This window comes from Aythya marila (genome assembly GCF_965140915.1).
Source record: "Aythya marila genome assembly, chromosome: Z".
Classification (NCBI taxonomy): Eukaryota; Metazoa; Chordata; class Aves; order Anseriformes; family Anatidae; genus Aythya; species Aythya marila.
The window spans coordinates 55,827,085-55,853,825 of NC_139080.1; the positions used below are offsets into that span (position 1 = coordinate 55,827,085).

At 42.0% G+C, this 26,741-nt stretch overlaps 1 long non-coding RNA gene across 1 annotated transcript; it reads left to right on the forward strand.

Annotated features, from left to right (window-relative positions):
* The first annotated feature begins 5,221 nt into the window (after positions 1–5,221).
* On the forward strand, positions 5,222–26,559 carry LOC309889763. Its single transcript, XR_014319318.1, has 3 exons — positions 5,222–5,285; positions 25,544–25,676; positions 26,516–26,559. It is a non-coding gene; the product is annotated as an uncharacterized lncRNA (long non-coding RNA).
* The last annotated feature ends 182 nt before the right edge of the window (positions 26,560–26,741 follow it).

Sequence of the window (26,741 nt, forward strand, 5' to 3'; positions counted from 1 at the left end):
AATCAGTCTCCAGAGAAAATTTCTCTTAGTGATAGTATTTCAGCAAACACAAACAACTCCTGTTACTCTCAGTTATGGAGTAGGTGGACAGCTATATCTAGAAGCACAGGTTTGTGGGGTTTTTGGACTGATATGTTCAGAAGGATAACAAAAGATCTACAAAAAGCTTTCCAAAATTATGCACATTATCTTCTCCCTGGCAAGGTATTTTCTGAATAGCTTTTTGTATTCTAGATAACTGTAATGTGGATTCTCGTTCAGCATAAGCCAATATTTCTCCAGCAAAGCTGCACTGATTTGACATCTCCCACATCAGCTGGTTATAAACTCTTCCCTCTGCCCAGGTGTATACATGGCTAAGATTAGGTGCAGGAAACATTCTTCCATACCAGTGTTCTCTCACATTCATGTCTTTGCACTTTGTTCTGTGATGTTGAGTCTGTGGAGAGCATCTCAAATCCCATTTGCAATGATGGCTTCACCTGGAGAATAGGAGAAATTTGTTATTCATTCTGTTACCCTGAAATCACCCACAAAAGCATCTAATTGTTTAAGTAAAGAGAATGGGAGAATTTATCCACTTTATTGTGTGTACTAGTAACAACGTTACTAGGTTTACAGACTACTGCACAAGAGTTGATGCCAAGCCAACAGCCTCCGCTTTGTACAAACACCATGAAGTTTTCTCTCTCTCCCACCCAGCTATCAAGCTGTCAAGCTGCCTGCATGACTTCATAACTGAAATCCAGCCCTTCAAGGAAACCCACAGCCTGCAGCTGCTTCTAGGAAACACAAAATGCTTCAGGACTCCTTTGACACCAATGACAGCCTTCCAGAGGTGGAGCTGGCATGCAAGGCCCATATGACTGGCAAAGTCTGCTCTCAAAACATTTTGGTATTTCATGCTGTTAGGCTTGCAGACCTTGCCTTTTCTTTAACTGGGCTGTGCTAGCCAGGTTGTAGGTTTGAGTTTGTTTGTCTGTCTGGAGGCTGAGTTGGGACATCACTGTTTAATTTTCTACACTACATTGTGTAATTTTCTACACTGAAGTCCAACACTGTTTAGCACTCTCTATGTGTGGGTCCTCTTAAGCTAGGCAGTTGATGTGGAGCACCTTGGCTGCAGATATTTTTATCTTTATGTCTTGTGCTTCACATGAAGTTTCCACACAATCCTTGACCCCTGCTAGGTGACTGATTTCAGAGCCTTTCTGCAATATAAGGAGACAGAGCTGCCCACTTCTGGATGACTACTGTGTATCAATGTGCTGCAAATCTAAGTCTTTCAGAGCTGGCTCACACATCAAGTGAATGATGACTGCCAAGAGGGGCTGAGAGGAACAGCTTACCTGTGTTACGTATTTATCACGCAAGACCAGTGGTCTGACAATGGTCAGAACGAAAAAGTCTGGCTCATGAACAACTTCTTTCCTACTAAGCAAGGATCAGACCTCATTCCTCTGGTAGGCCAGACATGTGGTGAGAGGTACATGTTGCACAAAGACACAGTAGCCTGAAACTCAGGGAGAGTACAAGGAATTTGCCAGCATACCAGCATATGCACACACACACAAAAAAAAAAAAAAAAAAAAAAAAAAAAAAAAATCAGGAATGCTAAAGCTCTGCATGAGGAAAGGTTGGACATGCTTTAAGGAAAGGTTGGACATGCTGCTTAGGGACATGGGTTAGTGGGTGATATTGTTGGTACAGAGATAGTTGGACCAGATGATCTTGGAGGTCTTTTCCAACCTTAATGGTTCTATGATTCTGTGATTGCGCATTTTTGGTGATCCTGGTGTAAACTGTGTAGTCTTTCAGACCATGGAGAGATCCATTCATATAAATAAATCCCACCAGAGCCAAAGAACACACAAAGCAGTTGTTACCTTTGCATTTCAGCTGTCAATTTCTCTGTTTTTAATGAAAAGGAAAAATATCACTTCATATCTAGTCAATATTCATGCAACATGCTGAAAAACAGAATCTCCAGTATCGGATCCACTTGAGACTCCTCTGGACAGAAAGCTAGCTGCCATTGCAGCCCAACATAGTGGAGAGCACATAAGGAAGGATTTATATGGTTCAAATTGCAACTCTGCTTTCAATTTCAGTATCAGACATGTCAGCGCATCTTCTGCTGCTGTCAGAGCCCTCACACATTTGAGATCCTCAGAGTTCTCTACACTGGTCAGCTGCCAAAGTTCTCTTCACATCTTCAGGAGGCAGGTCTTTGGCAAGATAGCCTGTGCAACTCTTCATGAAGTAAGAAAATAGGACTTGCTTTATTTTTGACAGTTGGGTGACATCTATTCTGCATCATCAAGTAACCAGAAGATGTTATAGGGTGTTGAGGAAACCTAATTCATATACAGCCCATAAGTTGCAATATACGTCTTCTGGAGTCATTAGTCATTCTATTGTTGTTAAACTGTTGTTAATTATAAATTATTATTCCGTTATTTTTCTTATGTCCACAAGGTAAATGTTATAAGAAAGGTAGGACCTTTCTATAGCAAAAGTTTTTGCATCCATTTATTACAGTCCTACCAAGATATATATATATATAGTAAATCCCATCAGACAGAAAATGCAAGAAGATGAATTACTCTGTTTATAGACATAATGTTCTCCTAATAAAAGTTATATGTTACTTATAAAAGTCGATAAAATCTTAGGCTTGTTCCAGTATCCTAACAAAAAACAAACTGTGTAATTGATACAACCACTTGTTGGAGTGCATTTTTTTTCTCATCACAGATACATTTTAATCTGCTGTAGAATAGAAAGGATTCCTGTAATTTCCAACAGAGTATTAAAGAATTCCCTTTAAAAGTAACTGCAAAGTGAGCAGAAGGTAGGTGGGTGGGAGGACCTTGGAAAGAACTGGTAGAATCTACAGGTACCAAGAAAAGTGACTTCAATCTTAATTACAAAGAAAAATAGCAAACCAGTCAAGAGGAGAATTTCAAGAACACAGTTATTAAAGAGCCTGAATTTTAAGACTGAATTGATATCGTTGATACATTCAAAGTTTGTTCTTGCAAAGCCAGCTGCCTAGCCTCAGGAAAAACTAAGAAGCATATGAGACTTCACCCTCCCCCTGTTTTCTTGTTCTCATGACCCAGCAATAAATTCAAAGCTGTCTACTCATGCAAAGGCCTCATGAGGAGCTGTAACCACATCAGTTGCTGACCAGAAAACAACACTTTCAAACTTATTGCTTCATCCATCTGCAGGTGCTAACTAACCTCATTTTGGAAAAGCAGCATTTGAGACATTTGGAAGGATAAAAATTACAGTGAGATGGATTTCCTGACCTGTCTACCACAGCCACCTGCTTGCACAGATATCCCAACAAAAGAGAATAGTTGAATTATGTATTATGTGTTGTTCTCAAGGCCAGACAATACCACTGGGGTTTGTACCATATCATTATTAACTCTAAGATTTCTCTTAGGTTACCCAGTGAAATGATTTCCTGAATTCTCGTACTTTTCTTAAAAACAACAACAAAGTCATTTTCACATACACATTACCCTCAAAATGTCTTCTCTGAACTTGTGCATCTGCATGAACACACTGATTGCAGAGAGTAGAGTACATCTTAGGGTAACTTCAACCTCTTGGTTGCCATCAATCTATAGGATATTTTTAATTTACTATCTCAGCTGGGCTTGAGAAGGGAACACAAGCCAAATTTCTGGAAGGAAGAACTACTGAGCACCTTAGTCTGACACATACGGGAGCAACCCCAGAAACAGAATAAGGACTTTTGAAGGGTGGACCATCTGGTGGATAAGGAATTGTCTCAATAGCCACACCCAGACAGTGGTGGTCAATAGTTCTATGTCCAACAGGAAACCAGTGATGAGCAGTGTCCCTCAGGGGTCTGTCTCGGGACTGGTGTTTTTCAATATCTTCATCAATAACATAGACAGTGGGATTGATGACCTTTAAGGTCCCTTCCAACCCAAGCCATTCTATTCAATGATTCTCTGGTCCCATGCTCTGCTCTGCTGACAGCCCCATCAAGCAAACCTACACCCGGTATACTGTACTGTCATGTTTCTAAGCCCTGAAATTTGAACCTGATTCTCAGTATGCCTCAGATGTTTTGTTTTAGCTTTGACCTTCTCTCAGGTTGAGATGAAGGACAAAAACTACATTCCACAGAGGTCAAGACTGACATTGTGAGTAAGGTATCAACAAGAAAGGGAGACAGGTTTGTTTTCTCAGTCCCTGCTCTCCCTCTCATCTGCTCCCTGGGTCCTGCATCTCTTACTAATAACCTGCAGTATTTACACTGTATCTCTTGGAGGGAAGTAGAAAATATATGAGATAAAGCACCCTTATAGATTTGGCTGTGCATCACACAAATACTGCATGCTAGCTTTCATTTTTGGCTGATAAATATTGTATGCTTTTCTGACCTTATAAGCAGTCTTCTGGATCCCATTGTAGAAAATGCTAGTGCAACGGTGCAGAGCTGTGAAATAGCTAGTATGGCCGTAATGTGTTGGCAGCACTGTCCATGACATTCAGCCCCCGGTGAGAGTGTTTTTCCTGGTGTGCCAAATTAAAGGTGCAGTGAGCTGTGGGGACGCTGGAGCCCTCCCCAGCAGGTAGTGGAATGAGTCATTGGGAAACCACAGTCCTGAATGAATCCATGTTTTACACTGATCATGTGTTAATAAATAGTCTCACTGAATACATTTTCACATCCTGAGAAAAAGCAAGGATAACATTTTGGTGGTTCTGTCAGCCACAGGTATGATTTCCCTTGATCCAGCCTCATTTCTACTCTCCCTTTCTTCCTGAACAGATTTTGTTCTTCCCTGGGAGAAAGAATGACTATAATTTACTGTCTGTGATACATCTAAAGATACACCTCTTCTGTCATGTCTGAGGCACTTAGCTTAAGAGTCTCATGATCTCACTGTGCTTCACACACCCAAGCCCCACACACACCCATTGCTGTGTTCTCTATTGCCTCTGTATCAATGAAGAGCTGAGATGCAGTGACATCTCACTATGGAGTAGGAGAAAATCCGAGATGGCAAAATGTTTGCGGACTGTGTCTGTTCAGTTTCCTCTGGCAGTGTCCTTGTTAGACAAGAGTCAGAAAAGGCCTCTTGAAGCATTTATACAGAATGAATAAAGCAGCCCAGGCTTCTAAAAACATGAGGAGCCAGAAAGAAGCAGCCTTGTAACCTTCAGGAGAACTTCACAGCTGAGAAGGATTCTGTTTCCTCCCACAGTGCTTTCCATGCATGAAAGCTGTCCAGGTTAGTATAATTAATATTAATACCATTAATATTAATATGTGGATACTGTCTGCTTGAATGTTGATGAACCTTCCAAAGACACAGTTCCACATCTCAATGCCCTGGCTGGCTACCAAGGTCTACTATGGACAGCCAAAATCAATGAATCACACAGACTAAGGGAGAATATGAGTGAGTGCATGTCTGTGTTTGCAGCAGCTTCATCTAAGACTTATATGTTCTTTCCCTTGCAATGACCTTGTTTAACTCAAGTATAATCAATAATACCATTAAGAACTATTGATATCAGTGATTATATTTAAAAGTTAACAGTGAAACAGTACATCCTCTCAAGAGGATGTCCCCAGTCTACACTGTATCTTATCACAGTACATCATCTTAAAGGGAGGTAGAGATTTACAGAGCCACCAAAAGCTTAGAGTCAGGCCAGCTCATGTTTCCTTCTGATTATGTGACCTTCTGAGGCTGGTGACAGACAGTCTGAGCCTCTGTCTGCTTTGAGAGCTGACTGGCTCACTCCAGAAGAGCACCAGAGGATAAATGAGTACAAAGATGTCTGGAGAGCAGTAAAAATTGCAGGGAGGCTTTTGTTCCTACATGTGCTCCTTGTACAACATGGTTCCCTCTTAACTACATCATCTTCACTCACAGATGCATCCCCATGAAGTAGGTAAGGGCAATACCACCCTGTCTAGCATTCCTAACTGGGGAATACACAGCACAGGGTAACACCTCATTCAAAGCAACTAGGTATAAGAGAGAAATTAATCCCAGGTCTACTTTTTAGCCTCCTGTATTGGGTTTATGTTTCAAGGGTTTGGTAGCAGAGGGGCTGCAAGAGTGGCCTCTGTGAGCAGAGCCCAGCAGCTGCCCCATGTTAGAGCAGAGCCAGCTCCAGACGGCTCCAAAAGGAACCTGCCACTGGCCAGAGCTGAGCCAGGGAGCGATGCTGGGTGGGCCTCTGGGAGAGCAGATTTAAGGAAGGGAAAAAAATGATGTGCAACAGGAGCTGGGAGAGTGAGTAGTGAGAAGCAGCCCTGAAGCACCCAGGTGAGTGCCGCAGGAGGGCAGGAGGTGCTGCAGGCAGGCAGCAGCAGTTCCCCTGTGGCCTCTGCAGGGAGAGGCCCCTGGTGGAGCAGGCTGTCCCCCTGCAGCCCATGGGTCCCACATGGAGCAGATCTCCACGCTGCAGCCCCCCCATGGGTGGAGGAGCCCCCGGTGGAGCAGGTGGATGTGGCCTGGAGGAGGCTGCGGCCCATGGAGAGCCCCCGCAGGAGCAGGCCCCGGGCCGGAGCTGCAGCCTGTGGAGAGGAACCCACGTGGAGCAGGGGCAGAGACTGACTGAGAAGGAGTGGTGGAGACGAAGTATAAGGGACTGACGGCAGGCACCATTCTCTGTTCCGCTGCACCACTCAGGGGGATGAGGTAGAACAGGATCAATTGGAGGAAGGTGTCTCTAATTTGCTTTTAGTCTCTCACTGTGCTAGTCTGCTAGTGATAGGCAATAAATTACATTAATCTCTCTATGCTGAGTCTGTTTTGCCCATGACGACAATTGTTGAATGATTTCCCTGTCCTTATCTCAAACCCTGAGCCCTTTGCATTGTTATTTTCTCCCCCTTTTGCTTTGATGAAAGAGAATGAGAAAGTGGTTGTTGTGTTCAGCTGCACAGCAGGGTAAAACCACCACACTTCCATTTACCTGTGTCCATGGAGATTCCCCCCAGCCCCCCACCCCCCTTCCCATGCACCATTATCTCTGATTAATGATCAAATATAGATTAGAATATTTACAAATATTATTTAGAATATTTCAGTTGGAAGGGACCTTAAAGATCATCAAGTCTAACTGCCTGACCACTTCACGGCTAACCTTAAAAGCCCTGAAATTAAACTTAAAGCATATTATTGACAGCATTATCCAAATCCCTCGTGAACACCAACAGGCATGGGGCACCAACCACCTCACTGGAAAGCCTGTTCCAATGTTTGAACAGCCTCATGGTAATTAAATTTTTCCTAATATATTGCACCACATTGTATAATAAAATGGGCCTGTAGCTGAAAGTCAGGATCCCAGAGATGCTTTTCCAGACTACTTTTGAGAGAGCTACCATCCAATGGGACCCTTCAAGGTGGTGCATCCTCATCCACTGCACTGCTGCATAGCTCCCCTCCCTCTGGGAACTCTGTCCTGTGCATCCATTATGTAGCAAGCCACAAACAGATTTCCTCTGATGATACATTATGTTCCTTATCTTGTGTGGAGGTAAACACCTGTAAAGTTCAGGGTTTGAAAGGAAGCTCTTTTATCCCCTTCCAAATTTTTCTATTGCTTTGAACCATTGCTGCATCTTTAAGTGAGGAAAGAGTTCAGGATCAAGCTTCAGAATATCTTCAAAGCTGTTCAAAGCTTCCTTCCAAATGTAGCAAAGAGAATGGTATTTCCCAGAGTCCATCTAACAGCTTCTGATCCTGCTGTAGCTCCACTGTTTCTTGTTGTTCTGCTGATTGACAGTCATAGGATCATAGAACCACAGAATGGTTTGGGTTGGAAGGGACGTTAAAGTTCATGTAATTCCAACCCCTCCACCATCAGCAGGGACACCTTCTACTAGACCGTGTTGCTCAAAGCCCCGTCCAACCTGGCATTCAACACTTCCAGGGATGGGGTATCCACAGCTTCTCTGGGCAGCCTGTTATAGTGCCTCATCACCAGCTGAGAAAGAATTTCTTTAAAATATCTAATCTGTATCTACCCTCTTTTGCTTTAAAACCATTGCCCCTTGCCCTATCACCACACCCCCTGACAAAGAGTCCCTCCCCAGCTTTCCTGTAGTCCCCCTTTAGGTACTAGAAGGCCGCTGTGAGGTCTCCCCGGAGCCTTCTCTTTTCCAGGCTGAACAACCCCAACTCCTTCAGCCTGCCTTCATAGGAGAGACACTCCATCCTTTCGATCATCCTCAGGGCCCTCCTCTGGACTCGTTCTAACACATCCATGTCCTTCCTGTGCTGAGAGCCCCAGAGCAGAACACAGTGCTCCACGAGTGGCCTTACAAGAGTAGAGCAGAGGGGGACAATCACCTCCCCAGCCCTGCTGGCCACACTGCTTTTGATGCAGCCCAGGATATGGCTGGCTTTCCGGGCTGCAAATGCACACTGACAGCTCATGTTGAGATTTTCATCAACTAGCACCCCCAGGTCCCAACAAATTCCCCTCAGAAACTGACAAACTTCTAACAGACAATGTAGCACCACACAGATCTGACAAGTCACTGTATTGTCTGAGAGAGCACGTGAAAAAGAGGGTTCATTTATAACTAAGCACAACTTATACTAGTAATGCTTTCAAGCCCAGCAATATCTGCAACTGCACAGATCAACCATGACCTACAATGCCTCAAGGAGGAGGAAAGGAATATGGACCAAGCTCATCACAATCTTCTACATGCAGTCAGAGAAAGGAAAAGCTTGAATGATGAATCCAGTGAACTGCTTCTCACTCATACCACACTGTCTCTGTCACTTGAAATGTACAGGTTTGTTCCATGCTGCTGGAACAGCCAAGACTGGCAGGGTATGAAAGTGGGAGCCTGTGCTTCTTACAGCCTGTGCAAAGAGACAAGTTAGGAATAACACATGCCACCTGGTCCCAGCTCTCCTTACAGACTCAGTTAACTTTGAGCTATGTCTTGAACCTTGTATTCTGTGGTTTCATCTGAGAAATTATTTAATTTCTCCCTCTTTGGGATAAAGGCTGAACTGTTGGAATACAGCCCCTAGGAAGGTGGTAGCTCAAACCCAGGTTTTGAATCCTTGCATCTTCCTACTTTTGCTCCTTCAGGGACCCACTCAGGTCACTGTCCTGAACTTCAGAGCCCCCAGCCTCCCGGCCACACTCCAAGCAAAGGAGAAAACATCCCCTGCACCAGACATTTTATCCTGTGCTTCCAGAGTCTTAGCTAAATCCCAGGCCACAATGCCTGATCTGCAGTGAAGACCATGCCCAGCATCCTGCCCTGCCTTCTGCCAGTTTCCACCCAGGCAGTTTCCACTGAAGTTGGTCTGCTGCAAACACAGGTGCTCTTTCCGTATCCAACAAGTCCAGCCTCCACTATTAAATGCTGCAATGGCTTGAAAGAGGTAGAGGACTGCTAATGAAAGGGCATAGTAAATTCAGTTGCCAAGACTGAGATGCAAATACAAAAGCTAGGTCTGAAAACACAGATTTTAGTAGAGCTCTGTGCAGAATTTTTGGACAAACCTCCTGCAACATGAAAATGTTTTACAAATCTGAGTCAGATTCACATGGTTGCCTGTATTTTAAAATAGATTTTTCCAAAACTTTTGTTTAAGCTACAGTTTTTGTGTTATCTTGAAAGGTAGTTCTATTGTCTTTATTCCTAAATAAACCCTTTAAATAGAGCTCATCTACAATACCTTTTTCAACCTGATTTTTCTAATTTCCAATTTATTAAAAAAGTAATTAAAAAAAAAAATGCAGAACTACTTACTGGGACCTCCCCACATCCTCATCCCTCCTTTTTCTATTTCCCCATTATTCTAATCAGCTGGAGATGGAACCTGTTTTAACTTTCCTCTGTACAGCTAAAAGATCGTCATGCCTCCTCTGGCTGCTTGTATTGGTTATCCTTTCCTGTGGGGACAGGAAAAGCAGAAGGGCAAATGGTCAGAGACAGGGTTGCCCCTCACCAGTCCAACCTCGTGAGGCAACTTATATAAAGCCAGTTTCAGCAAGAAGTTACATGTAAGTGCTTGCAGTAAGTGTGTAAATAACAGAGGAAGCTTCAAGACAAGCACCTCGCCCACAGCACTGGTCTTGTAGGGGTAATTCTGTAGGAAGTGAATGTTTCCTCTGTCAATTCCAGCAAGCAGAAGGGATGGTTCTTTAATAGAGACTATTGCAGAGCAACCCGCACCCTACCCCTCAAACCATGGGGCTCTAGTGTGAATTCAGGCAATCCTCATGTTTTCAGAAATCTTTCAAAAATCTGAAGGCATAATGGCTTTGTGGAGTTATTAGGGAGAATGATCTGCCTCTGTGGGTAGTGAGTGTAAGGAATTAATTAAATGTACAGAAAAGGGATTTTATGGAAGATTAGCAGTGGAAACAAAGTCATATGTCTGTCTTAGGGAAGAAGGGGGTAAATATTTGTCTTCTTATATCTATCTTCCTCCCTCAAGGCTTTTATCTTATGTAAATGATCATGTGACACCTTATGAATAATGTTTGTAAACCACAAACAGACAGAGCTAGGGCAAAAACTCAGAAAATGGCATCAGATGTACAGAGCTCTGTTTCTGCTGCTACACAGCATGACCAGCCGCAGCTTATGGAAACCCTTGCAGCTCTTCACAGGGTCACCTCAGCCTTGTGTGTGGCAGCTGCCACCGGCCTCAGAGAATCAGAGCAGGGTTTGTACTGACTGAGCCCTCTCCATGTCCCATCACCAGTCTATGTTTCAGTGGAGGAGGTTGACATAAAGGCACACATTGTAAATGAATAACAGGGTGTGAAGCAGGAGAAATACCTGATACAATAGGGATCCTTCAGTGGAAAAATCCCTTGCCTTTAGAAAGGGTGATTGACTACCTTCAGTGCAACTACAGGAGCATTCAATATGATTAGAGACTTTCCATGACTCCAGTTTTCTTTTATCTCACAGCTGTTTGGCTGGGGAACAAATTATGGAACAAATAATGAGATTCTGTAGAAAGGGCTTTCAGAACACATAATGTTAAAAAAGGTAAGAATTTGTTCTGGCGTCAATGGAAGAGGGGTTGAAAGAACACCGCGTGTAACATATTGTTTTGTATATTTTGAGTTGGGGTTATCCAAAATAAAAGCTTCTTTAAAAGTTACTTTAATCTCTTGAAATGGTACTGGATTCTTTTCCGAGTCTTTGGTTATAAAGAGAAATGTGGCATTATATAAACCTGTATGAAACGCAGAGATTTGAAAAGCCCTCCCACCAGGAAGTCAGTTATTCTACCCTGTTCTCTTCTTCTATGAATAGCTAGTTATTTCTCAGTGGATCCTTTTTATTTCTTTATTTTTTTTTGTGTGTGTCTTCTACAGAAGAGGACAGAACCAATGTCTGTGTGCTGAGAAGCACCCATCCAAATGTCTTTTGAGCTTAACTAAGTGTGTGAGACAGCAGAGACCCCTCCCCACAAAATATACCCCATGAGTTTACATGTTCTCTTCACAAAGATCTTCTTTAAGTAGTTCTCCCTGATAATTACTTCCAGCAATTATGGTAAGACATAGGGACAGAGATATAAAAAGAAGATAATGTGATATCAGCTTCCCATATATTTAAAGTTTCACTTGCCAGCTAGAGGAAGAAGAAGTAAATAAAAAGTCCAGGAAGACAAAGGGCAGTGGTCATGAAGTATAACGAACACAGCACAGCACAATTTCTACAACTACACATCTATATGATGTGAAAATTCAAGTCATCCAGGTGGAAAACATCAGAAATTTAAATTCTGTTTAGCTACATTTGCTTCTTTGCTTCTGTTTTTTTCTTTTTTTTTTTCTTTTTTTTTTTTTGTTCCTTTGTTTTTGTGGGTTTTTTTTGTTTTTTTTTTTTTTGTTTGTTTGTTTGTTTGTTTGTTTGTTTTGTGTGTGTGTGTGTATGTGTTTTTTTTCTCTCTGCAAAATCAAGTAAAGGTTTGGAACCTCAACAAAAACAGTTTAATCGGGTTCTTCATCTGAGGTAAGGGGTAGGTTGAAACAATGATACCAGACTGTAAAGATGTTTTCAGTTTCCTAGCATTGTTATGCCAAATATAGAAACCATGTGTCACAGTATAGCCCAAGTGATCTCAAAGCATCTTCTGCTGAAACATCCTTTTTGGTCTGGGAAGGCAGCAGCTAAACAGCCATCCAGCTGAGGGAGGAAAAAATACTTTCCACTGATTCTGGTGAATAAATTTCTGTCTAAGTTACAGTTCTCCAAAAGACAATGTATATTAAAAAGAGGAGGTGTACATGCTGCTGGAAAAATATATATTTATTTATATATATATTTAAAAACTCAGACACAAAACACCATTTGTTTTCATATTCTTCTCAAAATTAAAACAAAAAGAAAGGAAAAATGCTTTATGACTCTTGGTCATATGACTCAAAATGACTCTTGGTCAAAATGAAAGCATTTGCACTGAAACATTTACTAGCAAAGCAAGTAAATTTTCCAGGCATTCTAATTGATAATCTAGGAACAGTCTGCTTCTGGAAAGGGCACTGAAGAATTAACAGCAAAGCAAGAGCCATAAGGTTGTTTCTGAACACATCATGAAACATTCAGCACACAAGTGAATTAGAACAGGAAGAAAATGGAGGCTATCTATCTTTCAGCAAAAGTCCCAAACATTTTACTGGTCCATTCTCATACTTTCCTTGGCACACACACAAACTCCAAAGAGTAAAGTGCTTCTGAGATTCAAAATAGAGTATCACAAAAGGAAATATAGGATTATTGCTTCTTCAGTGGTCCACAGTGCAAGTTACTTACCCATGGCAGGTTTTTATGGATACGACTGATATGTTTCAGTGCACAAGACACGTTTAAAAGAATGTTAAAAAAATAATAACAATAACATCTGTCTTTGCTTGGATTTTATCTAACTGGCATTAACCAAGGGTACTGAGCACCCCTGTGAGCAGAAATAATCAAGGTTAACAGGAGGAGACTTGGATCGGATTGATAAAATGTTTCCTTGTGAACACTTGGGCAGTGTGTAGAGGTTCTCATTGTTGGTGGCACAAAGTTCAGATCAGCTCCATGGGGAAGAAAAGGAGAGAGAGAAAGAGAAACCAAAATTCAGAACCCTTTATACCTGAAAAAAATGTATTAAAAGTAACAGAAAGATTACTTTTTTAATGCTCAGAATACCCTTATTGGACATTCAAATATAGATTCAGAATCCTCCCAAGATACTGTAAAACAAAACTGTAATTTTCTTCCCTCCTCCTGAACCAGTGTGAGGCAGTTACAGCATCATGCAACTTGCCAGTTTTTATACTGCCTTTTACTTGGCGATCTCTTTGTCTTGTTACACTTGAAATTCAGGGAGAATTTTGTGCCTTTACAACAGACCTGAAGTTTGATTCCCATACAGCACAAATTGCTAAAAGTTTTCTTGTAGCTTCATCGATTGTTCCACATGAAAGAGATGATCCTTACCTTTTAGCTTTGTCATATACAGCAGAGAAGGGAAGGCAAAATATCTCTCACATGCTCACATCTCTGCCAAGATCAGATTTTCAGGCAATAACATTGAAAGGTACAAAACAAATGTAGCTCTGTTGCTCCAGACTTGCCCAAATGTAACGACAGAAACCAGTGGATTTAATATCGCTCTGTGAAGAATTAGTCACAGCCCCTTACTTCTGAAAGAGGGGATAGCTGATAACTTGCATTCTTCACAGGAAACATCTCCTTGAGCCAGGAACAAGGGACCCCTCAGGTACCACAAGACTCAAGTACTGCCACTGTGCTGCTATCTGACTAACAGGGCACTGGCCTGGGATCTGGATACTTCAGGATACTCAGTTCTGTCCTCTTTGTGACCTCAGAAGAGTGACTTTCTCCATGCCTCTGTTTTACTGCATCGAGAAGGCAATAAAGAAACCTATCTTTTGTAAGCTGCACTGAGATTTAGAGGCAGGGAGCTCTATTCAGGTCATAGGAATTATTGTCAGTCACAAGAAAGGCTTGGCTTCTATTAAATAACCTTCACAGCCAAACTAAAGAGTATTTCCTGTCCTATTTTTGTCACTCTTCTGGTATATATTATCTTGTCATTGTTAAAAATAAGTACTAAGTCTACAAGGTATAATTTTTAATGTTTAGCCATAATTAGTACAAGGGGGTTTAGATTATAGCTGTTCTTAAGGCTGGCCATTTCTGCCTGCACAAGCACTTGTAAAAGGATACAGAAGCATTTGTTCTTGCTAGCAGAGTGAAACTTGAAAGTTCCAGTTCTGGATTTAAAGAATGGAACTTATTTCAAGATGAAACATAAACTAGCAGGATCCAGCGTGAGGGACGCACTTCAGATTTCTCTTTCCTTCAGGGGAGCTGGGAGCTGATATTTCCTGAGTTACTTGAAGAGACCATAAAAGCACATTGCTTTTTTTTTGATCTGACATACCAGAAAGGCGCACTTTTCACAGACTTTATATAGAAGGGAAGCTGGAAAAAGAACAATCCAATGTCTAACCCCGGAATTCCTAATTTAAAGGTGTAGGACCCAGCAAGTCCACTGTGATAGCAGATGACTGCAAGTGCCATGCCCTGGTGGTCAGGTCACTCGCCTGGGAGTTTGGGTACCTGGTTTGGTTGTCACCAATTTCCAGTGCTGGAGCATCCCTTTATGCACCAATCAGTCCATGAAAGGGCAACAGCAGCATCAACAAAAGAAGTACTAGTACAGGACAAGATTTGAAAAAAGAGACTGGTGATTTGGTTATTTTCCATTTTGCATTTTGCTGTATCCCTAAGCTGCATTTCAGATCCTCATAAACTACCTCATCCTGAAGACCAGCAAGACCACAAAGCACTCTTTTGAAGACTTACTGAAGTAAGTCTTTGTTTGGCATATGTCTCTTTTTCCTCTGTGAATGTTATTTTCAGCATGGCATGCAGATCATAGATTTTAAAAAACAGGCATTTTTGATGACAGAAATCATTGAGAAGATAAATGTAGATGGTTTCCAGGACATGGGATTATTTATTAGAAACTACATTATTTTTAGCACCAGTAAGACCAACACTGCCTCAGCATCTGTCTTTTTAGAGATAAACTCTGACAACCATCATTTCAAAAGTGCCACAAAACAAGACGACTGCTGCCACAGAAGAAAAAGGAGAAGACCCCCTCCGAGCAGCAGTAAATGCTAGGGTTAGTCCTGTAGGAGAATACTGCAGTGACAAATCAACTTGTGTAATCGGGAAAACTTGATGAGATTGATGGCAGTTGAAAATCCAATATAACCTGTTACTTTTCAGGTCACATTCCCAAAAAGGAAACATATATTTCTAAATGGTAATTCTGCGTGCTGTTTGTGGTAGAGGCACCTGTAGTGTTCATATGGTTTGTTTACATGATTCCCTAGAGAAAACCACATGAAAAAAAAAAAAAAAAAAAAGGGGGGGGGGGGGGGGGGGGGGAGAGGGGATCTGATTTCTTCAGAAATATTAGAACTGACAGGCCAGGCCAAACACATTTTCCTGGTCTGTGTTCACTGTTGTGCTGGAGAGTAAGGAGGGAGGCGTGGGATCCACATGGGAGGCTTTCAGGAGTTACCTGCAACCTTCACGTCTGTTAGCCAGCACAGAGGTGCACAGGAAGGAGTCTTCTGTTTGCAGCCTGTTCCCTTCCCTGTGCTTTTCACCTGGCTCTCAGCCACAAGTGAGAAGTGAGATGCCTGCACTAGTCACATGAGAAGGAAAAAGCTGCAAAAGACATGGCCAGCAAAAAGGGAAAAAGCAGACCTACCTGACCTAGGGTAGGCTCATGCCATTGTAGAAGAGGGATTTACAGACATTGCTCTATCACTGCATGGCAGATGGTGGGAACTGACCCTGGAAAAAAAAAAAAAAAAAAAAAAAAAAAGGAGTGAATTCTTTAAGTATCCTCAGAATTATGCTGTAAATCACACAGGACTGCATGAAGAGATCAGAGTGGTGTACCCTTCTGTTAACACTGTAGCCTGTCCTCTGGGCTCTGCTGGTAGCTACAAATAGAAGTTGGAGCCTGAAGGAACTTAACTCTCTCTGCCTGAGTCTCTGTAAGCCTTGGCAGGATCCCCGCATATCCTTATGCTGAAAAGCTCTGCTTAAAGTAGTTCACATGATGGAACTGAGGTCAGGCTGTTGTCAGGCTGGATTTGGGGTGGGTGGAGAATTTATAGCTCACATAGCACCACTCCGTGACACTCACATGTCGCTGTTTACATGAGCAGGGCAGCTGCCTCACAGCTCTGCAGTCAGCCTTTCCTCTGCTCCCCTGCCCACAGGCTCCCCGTCTGCGGCTGTAGCTCAGGGAGAGGAACTAATGCAGCGGTGCCAAAAACGCTGAGCACAGCTGCTGCTTGTACATGGTGGATGAGGGTACGGAACATAAAGCTTCCTCCAACCTTCAAATACCAGAAGCCATTAAAGCAACTGGAAACTTTTATCTCCGTACTTTCTAAGGCACAATGTAGAGGCATGACATTTTATATGAAAGAACCCCATTCGATCATGTTATTTTCACTGCCTGCTTTTTCTACCTTTACTTTCTGTTAATACAGTACTCTAGACCCTTGAAATTGAAGTCAGGACTGCTTTTATTGGACATGCTTTTTAACCCAGTGTGATCCATTCTTTTGCACTCAAAAGAATTTACTTGGTACCGCACAAGCAAGTGAACAACTTTTAGAGAACACGATGACACCTCAGCAGAAGGAAATTAGCAGAAGATGTGGGCTCACAGGAGGGTAAGGACACCATGACTTCCCATGCAGCACAGCGTGAGACCTTGGCACAGGAAACAGGCTGGGATCTCAGTATGAGAGTCAACTAATCGGATGGGTGCTTGGGCTCTTTCACACAGGAGCATGGCACTAGTATGGAAATACGAATTGGTTGGCTGTACATCCACCCAAACGGTTACCAGCATTTCAGCAAACTCCTGATCTTGCATGCTGAAGCGCAGGGATGAAAGCTGGCTATCAAAGCTTTGGGGAAAGTCAGATGGATGCAGCATCAGAGTTAACCATCACCTTCTTGGTTGTGAAAGGAATCCCACTGAGAGAGGAGATTGTTTTCACCCAGAAGACAAAAAACCTGTGTACTTACTCCTCCTTTTATAGAAATCTTCTATTTTCACTTGACATTCAGCAAAGCAGGGTTTCACCAGATGAAATCCTTTCTGACTCGCAACTGTTGAGCTGCCATTTCACCAATTGCCTTACGCCATAAGAAAATACATCTTGTTATCAGGAGAGATCTCATGACATCTCCACAACTGTTCCAGCTATTGAGTGGCATATCAAATCTACTGAATTAAGTGAATGAAGTATTGCCCTTTCATGGAAAAACTGTTTACTTCAGGAACCTTTTATCTTCATTCTGACTACGGAATCAGTCCTACAAGTATGTCAAACACCTCCCAGGAGACTACAAGTATATATTATTACCTACAGTTAGCAATAAAAGAATCAGCAACAGAATCAGCAAACACAAAGAATCTCCTCCCCAGCCAGTCCTCTCTCAGACCTCTGTTTGACATCACACCTATTTCAACAGATGGTTATTTCGAGTTCCATGAAATGAAAATATTTTTGAAAAGACAACACACCGCTGGTTTATTTGTTCCACTGGGAGATATCCATGCTGTACAATGGCTCTCCATCCATAGCTTCAAAGCTACCAAAGTTTCAAAGCTTCAAAGCTGAATTTATGTTCTGTGGCAAGAGGTGGCATGAGGTAAGATGATAATTCTGGAAACTGAAAGCTTTCACTTCTCCTCAGGCTACAGTGGACCTCACTGCCTGGAACTTCTGGTAGTGAATCTGTCAAATTGTGTAACCACAAATTGGAGAGGAAATCACACTGTCAACAGTGAGAAAATGATACTGTCTGGCTGGCTATTGAGTCACGGACATTAGACCTCAGGAGGAAAGCTGTCTGATATTAGCAGACTGAAACTTAAGGGGAAGCATACCTTCCTCACCAGGCAAAATTTGATTCTTAAATAAATTTCATGACAGCTCTTGAGAGCCATTTGCCTTGAAGGCATTCTGGAGAAATCACTGGACAGAAGGAAATCAGAAGATCCAGAACTCCTCTGTTCACTTTTCACTCAACAATCAATCAACAGATGGATTTCTTAATCTCAGGATTCACTTCTGCTGTTTATATTATCCAAATAGATATGACTGGTTACTTTGACATAGTTGTGACATTGACACCTCTTGCAGATTTCTTCCCTTGTTTTATGTTATGTTTCTATGCATAGGTTTGCAGTTCAGCATTGTGCAGCTATCCAGAAGCAATTCTGTTCTGAACAGCTTCCAGTCCAGATGGACAAACCTGCAAAAAGAATGCAAACTGATTTTCTTGAAGTTTCAGAGCAAGCCAGTAGCAGAAGCGGTGCCAAGCCTCCAATATTTGGTATGGCCTTTCACAGGTTAATGAGATGAAAGGAGTTTTCTTTCAAAGCATGTTCCTAGCACAGAGACTATGCTTTTAGAATTTAGAAGTATATTGCTGTTCCCCCATACCCAGAAAGAAGCAAGCATTGTGTGCAACTTATCTATTCTGGGTAAGGGTGTAGAGAAAAGAATGAACCTTAATCTTCTTGAACTTGCTTCTAGGGCTGCAGATCTCCCATGGTCTCCTGCCTGAATAAAAGTGCCCGTAACTGTAAAACCAACTCTGATCCAAACTTCTGCTGCATGAGACCTCTTCTCTTTCATTTGCTGCAGAGCAAGGATCATTGGCTCTGTCCAGATTTGCTGCACAGAGGTTTCTTATCTGTTTGCAACTAAAAGAACTCTCCCCTGTGTTCTAACATGGAAAAAGTAAAGGCACAACACCACAGCAACAACCTTCGTGGGCAGAAAACAGAAACAGGTGAAGTGGAAGGAGAAGAGCTTTACCACAATGGCGTTAAAGGTTTGAACAGCAGCATAGACCCTCCTGACCTCGTTTGATCTTGCCAGGCCACCTGCACTTTCCCTCCAGAAGACATACTGGGCAGAAGGCTCAGGTTCTGGGGCTTTATGGAAATACACCTGAGAAAGCAACCAATGCCTGCTACAGTCAGCAGGAGCTCCTCCATCCACTTCAAGGAGCTTTGTGGGAGGGTTAACACAAATAAAAAGGTCTGCTGTGCTCCTCCTAGCACCAAGAAAGAAACCCACATGCTGCCCTTTCCTAAAGCCCCAGTCTGAGAGAGCTGGGACTGGTTTAGCCTGGAAAAAGAAAAGGCACAAGGGGGTTCTATCAATGTATAGCAATACCTGAAGGGAGAGTGCAAAGAGGACAGAGCCATGTTATTTTCAGTGGTGCCCACTGCCAGGACAAGGGGCAATGGGCACAAACTGGGATACAGGAGGTCCCCTCTGAACACCAGGAAGCACCTCTCTACTGTGCAGGTGCCTGAGTTGCCCAGAGGGGTGGTGGAGTCTTTCTCCTTGGGGATATTCAAAAGCCATCTGGATGTGGTCCTGGGGACCCTGCTCTAGGTGTCCCTGCTTGAGCAGTGGGGTTTTACCAGATGACCTCCAGAGGTCCTTTCCAACCTCAATCATTCTGTGCTTCTGTGCTTCTGTGATTCATCAGCACCCTTTGGCGTGCCCTTGCATCCATGTCACAGAACAGCCTGGCCACTTGGCCTCCTCTCCAAAGCCCCAAGCTTTTCCACTGGAAAAAGACAGTGATCATTATCACCAGCTCTGTTCTCCGGAGCAGCTGGAGAGACAGCTCTTAAACTCAGTCACTCCTCTGGATGGTGTTTTGAAAATAGGGATGACAATGTAATCCCTAACTCTTTCTGGTTCCTTATCTGCTAAGAAGAAAGTAGATCTTACTGCCAGACAAAATTTAGGGACTATTAGTCCAGGAAGGTGTCATGAGGACAACGGGCACTGATCTGTGCTTGAGCAGTCAAGAGGCTGGGAGACAGATAGATAAATCTTGCAATAGCAGACAGAGTTCTCCCATACAGTCCTGGAGATACAAGATCTGTCTTTTTAGGGAAAGGCACTCAGATTTCAACCCACCTCTCTTATTTCTCCAGCTTCTTTAGCTGCAAAAATGACAGAAGTAAACCAGAAGCTGATTCTTTCCCCAAAGTCCACACAAGGGGTCTTGAGCCTTCCAGGTTCACCAAAAATAAATAATATTAAAAGAAATAAAATAAAAAGAAATAGAATAAAAAGAAATAAAAAGAAATAGAATAAAAAGAAATAAAATAAAAAGAAATAAAAAGAAATAAAAAGAAATAAAATAAAATAAAATAAAATAAAATAAAATAAAATAAAATAAAATAAAATAAAATAAAATAAAATAAAATAAAATAAAATAAAATAAAATAAAATAAAATAAAATAAAATAAAAATAAACAACAAGCATTTTCCATTTTCACAGGCTGTGTTTCAAAGACACAAGCAGTTCTTGAACAGCTCACTCCCACTAGTGGCCAGTGAAGGCCAGGCTCTCTCAAGTGCATAGTGCTATTTCCAGCATGTTTTTCTGCATGTATTCAGTTGTACTCCTTCGACCTGAAAAGTAACGTGCTTTTTTGTTTTTTGTTTGTTTGTTTTTCTTCCAACAATCGCCAAAATGGGATTATCCAAGTGTGTTGTGAATAGCTACCATCAAGCAAACTCTCGATCTCAGTCTGCAGATATGCCTCTAAGACAGAATATGACTCTATCCTCTTCATGCTATTCAGGAGAAGTTGCCATATACCATAAGTGGTTCACATCCTGCAGGAACAGATTGTTCAGGCAATCTGTGCAAGGGATTCAGGGAGTTGTTTGCAGAGCTGGAAACACAGCTCTTGCCATTCCTGGTCCAGTACCTTAACTAACCTCTTTATCTAGGATCATGACAGTGACAGCAGAGGGGGAGGAATAGAAATCACTCTTTCCAACAACTTTGATTTCTCATTAAAAATGATAAATTTGTATGTGCAATAGAAACTTAATAGTTTTCACACTCAGTAGATGACCAGAGTTAACCACTGAATGCTGAAACACAGTATATTTAAATAACTCATCTGTTATTTAAATGACCCAAAGTCATTTGTTATTTACAGTAAAAATAAAATAAAATGAAACATATGTGAATTTAATTTATGTTCAGGGTTTAATCAACCCTTTAAAGTTTGCCAAGAGCATTTTAAATAAGATCTATTTTAGTAAATCAGAGATTTTGACTAGAGTCTTTTTTTTTTTTTTTTAATGACTGGGGAAATAATTCTTTCTCATGGCTTCAGAAAATCTAGACAAGAATTGGTCTAAATTGATCTTCAAAGTGTTCCTGAAACATCTTCAGAAGCTGCTAAGCATCTCTCAGTTCATTTCAGGAAGCTGCCATGGTAATCAACACAACAAAAAGGGTAATGAAATTACCAGATCAAAATGGGCATTTCATCATTTTATGCAAAATGAACAAATTAGAGGAAGAATGGTCCCTGAATGCCTCCTTTATCCCAAGCAATGAGCCACTACAAACTGCTGTTTGCTGCTATCATCCACACGGAGACCTCTGCTCCCACCATTTCTCTTCAGACTTGGAAACATAACATACTGTGCAGCTTACTTGTTACCTGTCAAACAGTTCTCTGGTTCTGGCACGCCCAGTTGTCTTTCTACCTTGTTCTGCTCACTTATCCCCACTTTAAGTCACATGCAATGAGCTACAATGCATTCAGGTGTCATTAAAAGGGCTCTAATAGAAGCTTCTAATGAAGGTGAAGCACATGCCTGTCTTTTAGGAAATGTTGTCCCTGGTACTATAGGAAATCATTGATAACACCTTTACAGGGTGCCAGGAGAGTCCTGCCACACCACAAACAACATGAGTAAAACAAACAAACAAACAAAAGTTGAAGTTATAGAAAAATCCTCTGAAGCAGGGAGAAGACATGAGGCATGGAAAGCAAAGCATCTTCTGTTCCTCAACAGTTTGCTTCAGGAGGGGCTTGCATGGAAGCAGCCAGGATGCTAAAACAGACTTCCTACATTCCAAGAAAATGGAATTTTCCCTACTTATGCACCAGTCTTCATGAGAAAAGAGAAAAGCCGTGGTGATCACTTTCTAAACTGTTTTTGATCCATGTAAAGGATTTAAGTTCCAGCTCCAACTGAGGACACAGACTAATCATTTTAATGTGCTTCTTAAGAGACTGCTTAAATGACATTTCCAACCAAAAGGTAGTTAGTAATCTCATTAAAATGATGTCCTTCAAGCTATTAATAGACACTGAAGAGGCAGTGCATGTAGTTATGGAAAACCATTCAAAGCTGAGAAAATACTGCCATTTTTATTCCGTGTCAAAATTAATAAGAATTATAAAATTAGACTTGTGAATAATTCAGGTTATTCCTAATATAACTTGGTCAATTTCAGCCATCTGCAAGTAGAATGGTTTGCAGTTTAATTGGAAAACTTTCTTCTTTTTTTTTTTCACTTTATATCTTTGCAATGTTTTTTAACACTATCCTCTACTGAAACACAGATAAAACCTACTCTTAATATAAAAAAGTACCACATGCCCAACAACCCCACTGGCCCATGCCAAAATATAAAAATATCTAAAAAGCTATTATTTGTCTTAGTGTTGATTTCACACTAGAAAATATCTGCTTGTGGACATAAAGGAGAGGACAAGAAGGGAAAGCTCATTTCAGTGAGGAAGCTTGGATAGTTTGAAAGCCAGGAAATGTCATTCATAATTTCAAATCAACACCAATCATGGTGCAATGTTCTGCAGCTCAAGAGGTGTTTCACAGGATGTTCCCAGTAACTTGGAAGAGTGACAGTGGGTGACGACATGTATGACCTAAATGTTGTTGGTTTTTTTTTGTTTTTTTTTGTTGTGGTGGTGGTGGTGGTTTGGTTTGGTTTCATTTCGTTTGGTTTGGTTTGGTTTGGTTTGGTTTGGTTTGGTTTGGTTTGGTTTGGTTTGGTTTGGTTTTTTCTCCACATTAGCACTCCTGTGTTTGTGAGTTAGCACTTGGGGTCTTCTACTGGTCTGGGGGCCACCAAACTCATTCAGGAATTTAGCTGGCCTCTTTTGTCTCTCAGATCAGAAGAAACAAGCTTGAATACCTAGAAAGAAAAATTCACATTCCCAATGCAGACTTGCAAACCCAGAAAAATTTTTTGAGTTAGGAGTTATACTGAGGAAGATGCACGAGGCTGGCAGCTGCTAATAAGACGGCCATTTCCCTAGCACTTCAGATTATTTTTTTTTAACCTAGCATTTGATATAAAGCTACCAAACTCTTCCCAGAATCTTTGTTCACAGAATCACATGCATCTTTGCAGATTGCAAAACTGATGGTCAGAACCAGACTATTCACCATTCCTCAAAAGACCAAGCAATTATTCTTCCTTTAAAGAAGGGAATTCTCCAAAGTACATAGCTTCCTAGTGGTTTACACACTGACAAAAACATGTTTTCAGAGGTAGGAGTTGAACCATTCTTTCTTCTCCGCAGTCATTTCTTGTTTTCATTTTCTGAGCAAGCTTCAGCCCACTAAAACAGATACATGAGGGGATGCACCAGTAGGCAGAGGCTCTGATTCCCTAAGTAGATAACTATTTTGTTATCTGTCTGCCTCAGCATATTTCAGGCATAGGAAAATCCAAAGTGTAAAGCTCCCATGGAATCCTTCAAAATAAGTAGCTTGGTATGGGGGTTCAAATTATAGGATCCATTGCCATAAAGCCAAAGTCATAACTGTAACAATTACTGTTCTGTGAGCTGGCCCATCGGCCAGCGTGGGTCTGCCAGTGTACATATCAACAGGAGCTGCCACCATTCCACCTGGACAGAAAATTTCATTCTTGTTTCTCAGTAAAAACACTAAATCACAGCGGCACAAAAAGGTTAAACGTCTCTGGTTTTAGAGACCTAGCAGGAAAAGAAAGATGTGCAGCCATTTGGAAAATGAGAATCAGAACCCTAAGTGCTCTGTTAGGCCCCACAACCTCTTGCTCTCCAAGGGATTGACAGCCTGTGTATGAATCCAGCTTGGACGTAGTACATCTGTGTAAGCTGGGATGCTGGGAAAGAGATGGATAAGAAAAAGCTGTGAAAAGCCTCATCTGGGACTTCCAATCAGACACCAGACACCCTTTGGCTTGGGAGCAACACTGCTTCATGCCTACGCTACTCTGACTTCATGCTTGTGCCTGACCATGTGCTGACCCTGACCTTGCCACTTGAGTTCAGACCTGCCCCATCTCCAGATTTGTCTGGCCAGCACAGGGTTCTTGTCTGCCTCTGGTCAGCATAACAAGACCTGCCGTGCTCTCCTCCTTCAAGTACTCTGTTTCCGCACCTGATCAGGGAGGTCAGCGTCCTTGGCTGTGCTGTGGCCACCCTCAGCTCCCAAATTCCTTTCCCTTGTGAAGCAGCCCCCTCATGCTGCTCTTTGGATAGCAAGAGAGAAAAAAACATGCTGAAAATTTTGCATTTGCACCTGATTTATAGATTGTTTCAGTTCCCTGATGAAATACAGTGACTTACAAAAGCTGGAAATGTATGTCACACCCTCCTAAATTCAGTCTTCCTGGTTTTGCCAATACTTCCCCAAAGCATGTTAGTCCTACATGTTTACAATGCAGAAAATGTACTCACTTTAGAAAGCCTGAACATACATGGCAAAATGGAATACAGCTGGAAGAAAAAATACCACTTTTGTGATGTTTACAGTTGAAACTGCAACGAGGGTGTCAGTAGGCCCGTGAAACTTGTTGCTGAAGTGCAAAACACTGACATACACTTAAAAGAAGAATGGGTGAGTGTTTGCATCAGACTTACTAAACAGAAAAACAAAAGAAAAAGAAAAAAAGAAAAAAAAAAAAAAATCATGTTCAGGGAGTTCCCTGAGACAAAAATAGCAGGAAGCTGGAGATTACTCAAAGGAAGTGTCAATTATACCTGCCCTGTTCTTATTCTTCCTTCAAGCATGTGCTTTTGTATGCACTAAGAGGCTGGCCAGTGAGAGGGGCATGTGAGGCATTCATCCAAGGCAGCGCTGGTATGCTTATGTTCTTAATATTGTTGTGCTTACAGATGTGCAACAGAAAATTCAAATTAGTCCACAGAGAGTAGACATATCTAGCACAATTTACATAGCTACAATTATTAAAATAAAATAAAATAATTTTTTTCTTTACTAAACCAGTGTTCCAATTGAAAAATTGTGACCATTTCTAACAGCTTGAAGACATGCATCAGCAGATGGCAAACAGAGCTGAGCAACTGTGATCAAAGTGCTTGTCTTTCAGCTTCACTATGAGGATGATAAACTGTGTAAGTGAGAGCAAGGTATTAGTCATGGTTAAATTGCATAAATTGTTATGGGACCACCCCATTGAGTCTCCTAGGAAGAAAGAAATCCCTATTAAACTGAAAAAAAAACTGTAAAATTAGTAACTGCTGCTGGAAAGCAGGATAACTGTCTGACGCTGGCTGTCTTTCACACTGAACAGGCCACGACAGACCTGATACAGTGCTGAGTCTCCTAAAGTCACTGCTCCCTGCTGTCTGTGCATCCAATAAACACCTGGAGTTAATAGCAACATGCAGCTTCAAAGGAATAAGAAACCAGCCTTAAACTGACAGGTAATATCCCATTTCCATGCATTTACCTCCATTTTTTATGCATGCCACACGCACCAGCTTGTGGGGTAGTGAAGAGATCATATAAATATTTGTAAAGTTGTGGGTTCATCGTGCTGCTCCTTAGTAACAGCGAGTTATGTCAGGTCACACACCCGGAGCTCCTGTGCCACCAAGAAGCCGATCCTGGACAAGGTGCCAGGTGCTGGATGAGTGACTGGACCCAGCAGAGGTCCTGCAAAGCCGTCACCGCAGCCTCCCTGCACAGCACCGAGACCGATCAGCACATGGAGAGCCAGCGTTCCTTTCTGCCATCCTTTTGCCAGCAGCCTGATTTCTTCATCCCACATGCTTGAGACCCTGAATAGGGTCTCCCTTGGAAGGCAATGGCCATATGCCAGGAGGAACTGCAGGCCAGAGAAGATCATAAATCTGCCTTACCCAGAAATAAAAGGTGACTACAGCACAGCAAAGCTCATCCCTCATCCTGTGCCTATTGCCCCAGAAACACACGTAGCATGCCTCAGAGCTGCACTGCCTATGATTGAAATGCCTGCTGCTGGCATTTCTCAAGACCTGGTGGGTCTCCAACTGCCCAGGACAGGAGAGACAGGTTTAATGGGTGGCTCTCTGTTTGAGCTTGCTGTGGTGGAGGAGCACAAGGGTTCGCCATCAGCACTCAGCCCAGATAAATACTCTTATGCAACATTTCTATTTCTGGCCCTGCTTCAAGGTCACTCAAAAGTCAAGCTGGGAAACAGATCTTGTGATGGCATCTCTTTTCCCTACCCTCTCCCAAAATCTACCCTTCCCCAAAATCTGTTCTGCTTCGCTAACTACAGGTGATATCAGAAAGCACAAGCACCCAGCCCAGTGTGATTTCAACTGCAGTCAGATGCCATGAGGATTAGCTCCCAGGAGGAAGCAGGCACAAAGCAGCTACCTAGACAAAGCAAGATTAAATGACTCAAGGTAAGTAGTGAGACTACAAAGCATAATTTAAAGGCCTAGGAGTTTAATACTTGATATTGTATAGGATTCCCAACAGAGACTCTGTCTGCTATGGTA